Source organism: Felis catus, chromosome A3 (genome assembly GCF_018350175.1).
Source record: "Felis catus isolate Fca126 chromosome A3, F.catus_Fca126_mat1.0, whole genome shotgun sequence".
Classification (NCBI taxonomy): domain Eukaryota; kingdom Metazoa; phylum Chordata; class Mammalia; order Carnivora; family Felidae; genus Felis; species Felis catus.
Window position 1 is genome coordinate 76,100,047 of NC_058370.1, and position 8,021 is coordinate 76,108,067.

General features: G+C 39.0%; 1 pseudogene; it reads right to left on the reverse strand.

The window, feature by feature from the left end:
- Positions 1–4,453: 4,453 nt before the first annotated feature.
- On the reverse strand, positions 4,454–6,458 carry LOC101097717 (annotated as a pseudogene).
- Positions 6,459–8,021: the final 1,563 nt, after the last annotated feature.

Here is an 8,021-nt window from a genome sequence, read left to right on the forward strand (position 1 = left end):
GGCCAGAATTGAAAGTAATTTCCTTCAAAGAGTACTTCTGTCTATCTCCATAAACTCCAACGGGGTCCTGCTTTAATATAAATTCTTTGCATGAGGTGTTTCTATTTGCTTGCTTTGTTTTCATTTTTTCCACAAAGGATATATTCATCCAGATTCAAGCAAGGCTGGTTTGTGCTATGAAGTCTCAGAGATGTTCCTCCAACCCTCTCGTCCTACTATTAAAGCTCGTATAGAAAATGCTTCCTCTTTATGGGAGTTTATTTCTAGTTCACTCCTAAACTGAAAGAGCAGCACTCAAGGTTACCAAAGTCACGCAATGGGCTCCCAAAAGATATCCTGCCTTATGCAGGCAGCAGATTTATTTTGACTCCTACGCACCTGGCAAGGAATATCAACACCAAAGATCAAAATCATTAGTTATGCAAAGGCCTCCCAGGAAAAAGTCACTTTTAGTACTGGCTTACTCATCTGGATTTCCACCATTACAATATTTTTTAATATTGAGGAAACCAAAATTTCTTGGTAGCTCTGCAATGTAAATTAAGTTTTATTTTACCTTTAAATTTAAGTGTTTTCACTGCAAGTGTGGTACAGGGTATCTATCTATTCTGCAGATTATCAGAAGGATGGTCAAGATCCTCTTTTCTTTCCATTGGCTTAAATGATAAAGACCTCAAACATTTATCAGATGAATAATAGTTAATGGGTGAAGAAGTGGATGGCTCAATAATCATCTCCTCTATGCCATCCCTCTCTATACCGGATTGGCAAACTTTTTCCATAAAGAGCAAGAAAGCAAATATTTTACAGTTTGCAACTCCAAAGATCTCTATCTCAATTATTCAACTCTGCTTTTTTAGTGTAAGAGCAGCCACAGAAAATACCTAAATGAATGAGCATGGCTGTGTTCCAAAAAAGGAGAAGTAAAAGAAAAGAAAAAAAAAGAAAAAAAGAAATCAATTTATCTGTGCATTGTCTAAATAAGTAATGAACTTATTTAGAAGAGCTCCCACTGGCACAGGAAAAACTCCATTTATCTAAGCACGGGAGAAACATCTTGAGAAATAAAATAAGTATAATGAGCATTTCTCTGAAGTAGACAGACATGGTGAATTTCCACATTGTACACCAACCTCCTAGGAAACCAAAAGAACTGAGAAGACACATCCATCTTCCCCAGCTGCCCTCTGAGAGCGTGCATTCCAAGAAACTATACAGTAATCTCTCATCTGTAGTAAAGTTTGCACTGGGACCTGTCTGTCATCAGATATATTGTATATTTTTTTTTCAAAGGAAAGAACATACACTGTAGTATTCGAGAAATAGTGTGAATTATATTACCTGGGATGGGCTATAATGTATGCCCTTGAACTGGGCAATACTTAAGTGGTTTTCAGATGGCAAAATTGAGATTAAAAGGGTTGCTCACTTGAAAATGACCCTTTTTGGTGCTCCACAAAATAGAACCTTATAAATTTAGCACAAAATGTCTTTCTCAGAGGTGAGGCATCCTGTGGAGCCATTCTTTAGCAGTTTGATCATTAACCTAGCTTGGCGCTTTTAAAAATGTTCGTTATAAACTGTAAAACATAAGAAAAGATTCAAAGTCTACAAAATACTGTTTTCCTTTAATATCAAAGATCAAAAATAATACCAACAACTCATTTTCATGGACAGCCAAAAAAAATCCAAATATGACAAAAATATTGAGAAGGATTATACTACCTTTGCAGCTAATATTCTAAGAGAATAAAGCATTGGTTAAGGACATCTGTTCTTTTAGACATGTTGGTCAACTTTTCTCTGGACTCCGTATGATATTTGCTAGTTTGAGAAAAGAGAAATATGAACTACTATTCTAATGCAGTCATAGCCAAACATGTTTCAAAATTGTTCATCATTCTATATCAAATACATAGCTGAGTCTGAGACCCTAAACTGGGCAAAAATGGAGTCAAGAATTTTTTGGCAAAATCTGGGCTAGCAGCTAAACACTGCCCTGAATGATGTGTCTCTGCCTCTCTCCAAATAGCACTCTCAGCAATGCCTATGACAGATGGAACACAGAGACGTGAGGCACCAGGCTTCTCTCTCTAGATGTATAGAACTCACCCAGTTTTTATATATGTCATTAACTTTCAGTTCTTGAAGGATTCTATACCTCATAACACTTAAGACCTCATCTCCTCACCAAATATTTGAAAAAAGGTAATTTTAAAAAAGGATGTAACTGTACATACAGTGATACAATTACATTATTATGCAATATTATGATGATATGATTTAATGATAGGCTTTTCCTCTTTATATTTTCTATTTCCATATTTTCTACATGGAACATGATTTATTGTTTTAATCAGGAAAAAAACACACATGTGCCCAAACGATGAATACAAGTCAGTCTTGAAGGTCTAAATTTTGTCTGCAGTCTACCCACTGCAGCTTTGGCATGTGCTCTTGCTTTCATGGACCTTGGCCATCTGTTGGGTGATCCATCCCCACCCATAGCCTCCAGCTCTGGCTCCTGTCATCCTTCTGCTTGCCCCTTGCTTTTCAGCACAAATCCTTGATCTGACTTACCAGGTTCTTTTGGATGTGTTGTGTTACCAACCCCACGTGAAGGGTTCCAGAAAAGCTCAGAGCCAACCTTATACTCACTTCCTCCTTTGAAGGGAAGCCAAGAAAAGGTGTGCTTACAAATGCATAGTGCTATTTCTTGCTAACTCCCATCGGAGGAAGCAGATCAGTGGCAAAAAAGAAAAAAACATTGTTTAGTTCCAGAGAGTAGGTAGTGGCTCAGAATGTTTCCTTATTAATGCTGGTTATTTCTAACACTGGATGGCTAAGAATTTATATCCATGTATGGCTCAAGAAATACTTATATGCATTGTATATGAACTATATCTCAATGAAGTTGAAAGGAAAAAAGACCTTATTACTCAAACCAGCCCCATTATGTCTGTCCCACCTGTTTCTCCAGAAAACAGCTGCCATCATCTAATTGAAACCTACAAGTTATCATGATCCTTTAATATCAAGATAATGGACTTCACTTGATCCTCAAAGTGTTCAACTACGCACTGTATTGAAATTTTACTATTTCATGCATTTGCCTACTACTCTATTTATACAGAACCAGAAGAATCAATCCAGATTTCTCAACCTTTGCTACTCAAGAGGAGACCGTGAACCAGCACAGTGATGTCACCTGGAGACTTGACAGAAATGCAGAATCTCAGGCCTTAAACAAAATCTACTGAATCTAATCTGCATTTTTAAAAGGATCCAGGCAATAAAAATGCACTGTTTTCAGTGCTAGAACATTGATACTCATACTCTTTTAAAAGCAAACACACATGAGGCTGGCTAGTAATTCACAAATGTCCAGTAAAATGGAGGGGAAGAATTATATAGTTTAGAAAAAAAACAATCCAAGCATACTGATTGTGCTTCCTCACTAACCTATTGATTATTATAACTTTACATTGTAAATTCCCCAATAATAGGAGTAAACTTCTATGATATTGAGATTTATAAGAAATGTATATTTTTGGTCCTTGTCCCCATTTCCAGCAGAGGCTCCTAAAACTCTTGGCATTTCCTAAGTGCTGAGTGCCATAAAGGTGTTATTTGTCATGTTAACAAGGCAACTTTAGGAAAACCCCTACATTACCTAAGGATGGGTGGGGATGGTCACCAGAGGAACCAACCTTGTCATAGAGGGTTGGAACTTTTAGTCTTGTCCCTGCTGACCTCTTGGGAGGGGAGAGAAGCTGGAAGTTAAATCATTTGCCAATGGCCAATGAGTTAATCGATCATTCTTATGTAATAAGGCCTCCATAAAAACCCAATGGACAGAATTCATAGAGCTTCAGGGTTGATGTGCAAATGGTGGTGCTGGGAAAAAGGGACACTTGGAGGCATGGAAAGGGTATAGAAGCTCTGTGCCCTTGCCTACACATCTCTTCTATGGGGCTGTTTCTGAGTTACATCCTTTTATGATAAATCAGCAATAATATAGTTAGTAAATGGGTTTCCTGAGTTCTGTGAACTGCTCTAGGAAATTTATTATTATTATTATTATTATTATTATTACTATTTAGTAATATTTAAGATCTTTATTAACAGGCACTTGCCCTTTGTTGACTTTTTTGAAAAAAATCAAGTTGCAAACTTTTATTAGAAATTAAAAATGAGGGGTGCCTGGTGGCTCAGCTGGTTAAGCATCAGACTCTTGATTTCGCTCAGGTCACGATTTCATGGTTTGTGAGTTTCAGCCCCGCATCTAGGCTCTGCTCTAACAATGTGAGCCTGCTTGGGATTCTCTCTTTCTCTCCCCTTCTCTCTGCTTCTCTACCTTCATTCATTCTCTCTCTCTCTCTCTCTCTCTCTCTCTCTCAAGATAAATAAATAAGCATTAAAAAAATCAGTGCAGCATCTTAAAAAAAAAGAAATGAAAAATGAGGTTCTGAAAAAAATCTCAGCTTGACCACATATGAAACAATTTAAAAATCTTTAGAGGTGTATTGAGAAAAAACAGGCTTTCTATTTAAAAACAAAAAAAAAAAAATTTGTCATTACCAAAAAGACAGATGTCCTTAGGTAAAAATAATAAAAACGCCATGCTGCATACATAATGCAGATAGTTCTATTAATGTAGCCAATGGGCAAAAAGCAAGCCATGGTCTTCAGCTCCATCTTTTGTTCATTTGTTGTTGGAATTTCATATTCAATTCCTGTTTGATGACTAAACCGGATGGTGGTAAGCCCACATTTACTCAGCTGGGCCCTGCTCAGCCTCCAGAGGGGACGAATTTTCATCTGCTGGATCAGCTACTTTTGTCTCTACCATCTTGTTATTTAGGGTTTTCTGGGTGTCCATGTTGGGAACTGAGTTTGGAGGTGCCTGTGTTGAGGTGGCTGCTGACCTTGGGTCTCATGCCCTTGATTTTCCTTATTTTCTTCATTGCTGTCCTCTTTAGCTGTCCTTGGTGTGGAGGACCCCTGCAGGATAGTGGTCTGTAGCCTGATACATATTCTGTATCATTGGTCTACCTTGTTCCCCTGCACTCTGTTTGTCAGCTCTCTCCATCACCCTTCCCTCCACAGGAGAGTTGGGATACTGTGGTGGGTTGAAGTGCACAGGGTCTCTGTATGGCAGTAAACTGGGAACCCTTGCCTGCAGCAGGGCAACGCTGTTGGGCCTAGCCTTCGGGAGCATTCTCCTGTCCCATGTTCTTCTCCCCACTCTCCCTATTCTGCTAAATTCTCCTGGGAATTTTATGGAGGACCCCTGCCACATGGAGAGCATCTTAAAGGTTATGGTCTATTGAGTATTTCCTGCCTTGCTCTGGAGCTCCTCCAGGTCCTGTCACATTTGCTGTATCCGCACCCTTTTCTCCCTCAACAACATCAAACTCTATAGTCTCTCCGTCTCCTATGCTGATGGTGAGGTTTTGGGGTGATGATGGGGTTCATGGGGTTTGGAGCGGATGGCCAAGAAAGAATTTCTGAAGACGTCTCTGGTGCAAAAGGGTGATTTTATTAAAGTACAGGGACAGGACCGTGGGCAGGAAGAGCTTAACTGAGATTGTGAAGAGTGGCTCATTATATACTACAGGGCCAGAGGAGGTAAAGTCAAAAGGGAAGTTTGCAAAGATATTTTCATATGCTAAAGATTCACAGATTACTGGAGGCCTAGCTATTTTCAAACTAAGGCTGTTTTTCTCTCCAACAAAGCATTAACATTAAGACAGTAGGGAGTTCCTGGAGAACTCTGCCTGCCTCAAGTATTTGTCAATGGGCTACAGGTTATAAGGAAATTTAATTTTATCTGCCATTTTCTTCTGCCTTTGTTCCCCACATCACTATGGAGGGGAGGGTGATGTAGGCACTCCAGGAAACTGAGTCTATAGGTTTTTGGAGATTAGGCTATTGATAAGATTGCCTTTTTCTTATAATTTACTACTCTATCAGTTTAACCATTTGTTTTCTGTCCTTTCCTTTGTCTTTGGGCAGCCAGGAGTGCCTGAGGAATGTCACACATTTCCCACCTCAGGGTGGGGGCAGGGGTGGTAATGCTGGCTTGTGCTTGGCCCCCAGCTTGCCTTATGGTCCCTCATCACTGAGAAGGTACTTCCTGGGGTTATTCTTCTTTGCGGAAGTCTGGTATACAAACATATATCTTCTTCGGTGTCATTTCTGTTCATGAAACTATATCCGTTTCTTACATTGAACCATTTAACTATTCCCAAGATCTTCCTTGCAATGCCTTTTTTATCTCAGTTGGCAGGCACCACCCAAAATGAGGCTCCCTGGACTCCACCCCCCACACCACTCTGAGCAAGAGGTGCTGGGCTTGGGGTCTGCAGCTCCTGAGGGCAGGGCAGCAGGCGCTGCTGGGTGTCCTCCTCCCTGCTCATGGTCACGGTGAAGGTAACTGGGGCTTGCTGTGGCATCTGCGGCTCCTACTGGGTTGTGTAACTCTGCCGGTGGTGGTGGTGGGGCTGCTCAGAGCCATTTGGGATCTTCTCTCTGCTCCTGCAACAGCCTGGGCTTGTGACTGGAGACTAGAGCCTGAAGTGGTGGTTTGGAGCAGGGGTGGCGTTGGGGAGGACGGTACTGCACAGAACTGAGCCCTCAACCTGTGGAATATGGTGCTATCTATGGGTAATTAATGTCAGAATTCAGTTGAATTCTCAGATACCCTGCTGGTTTCTAAAGACTGCTTGGTGTTGTGCTGGATGCCCTCACACATACCTTGGAATTGGGTCCAGGAACCCAAATAAGACCTTTTAATCCGTAGCAGTAATAATATGCTCTCAATTTACTTATTCAGTACCGATCACTTAGCTCCCCTTCCTTCAGCTCCTGAGATTTTTCTCACCTGACCAATATAGATCTGCTCCTCTAAAATCAAAGCAGAATCTTCAGGATAAATTAAACCTTCCAAATTTAAATGTTCAGAAACAAAATTACCTCCCAAAACAAAAACCCAGGGGAGTTGTTACTTATTCAAACCCAGAATAATTGTATACACAAAAAAATCTATGCACAGAAACATTAGCATTAAAAATAATTATATCTAACTTCCGTAAGATCTTAGTATAATTCAACCCTTCCAATAAGCCCAATTTTTAGTACTAAGAGAAGTCACTGGGAAGTCATATTTATAATATAATCTTTCCACAGAATTCATTTTAATTAAAAATCAAGTGGTCCCAAGTTTTCCGTTAAGGCTTTATGATAAAATATTCCATTCATCATGCTTTCCATAATGAAAGATTCAACTATAAACTTGCAGAAAAATGGAATAGATGAATCAAAATATTCTTTCATTTTAGTTAAGTTAATATGATCTGATATCTGCTAGGAGTTCATAATCACATCACTGAAAGTGGAAATTATACAGAAAAAAATTGACAGATTTGATTGAACTTTTTAAAAAACTTCTGTATATTAAAAAACACCTACATAACTCAAGGCATATTTACCCTAAATATCAACATAACTTTTATGTTTTTTTAAGTTTCTATTTATTTTTAATTTTTTAATTTGACTGCAAATGTAAAACAAATCAATACTGGGGTACCTGGGTGGCTCAGTTGGCCAAGCAAATGACTCTTGGTTTCAGCTGTGGTCATGATCTTGTGGTTTATTGGTTGAGCCCCACACCAGGCTCTGTGCTAACAGTGCAGAACTTGCTTGGGATTCTCCCTCTCTCCCTGTCTCTCTGCCCCTCCTTTGCTCACGTTTTCTCTCCCTCTCTCTCAAAATAAATAAATAAACTTAAAACATTGTTTAAAAAATCAATACTGAGATTACTGTCAATAGAAAATGGGTAAAAATGACATGATTAGAAATTTCACAAAAGAAGAAAATGGCCATAAACACATAAAAAGTTTATCACTTTAGTAAACAAAAATGCAAAGTGAAAGAATAATAAGATATTGCCAATCTATTTAACTTACATAAAATGTTAACTATATTAATGCTTCCAAGAGTTTGAGAAATAATTGCTC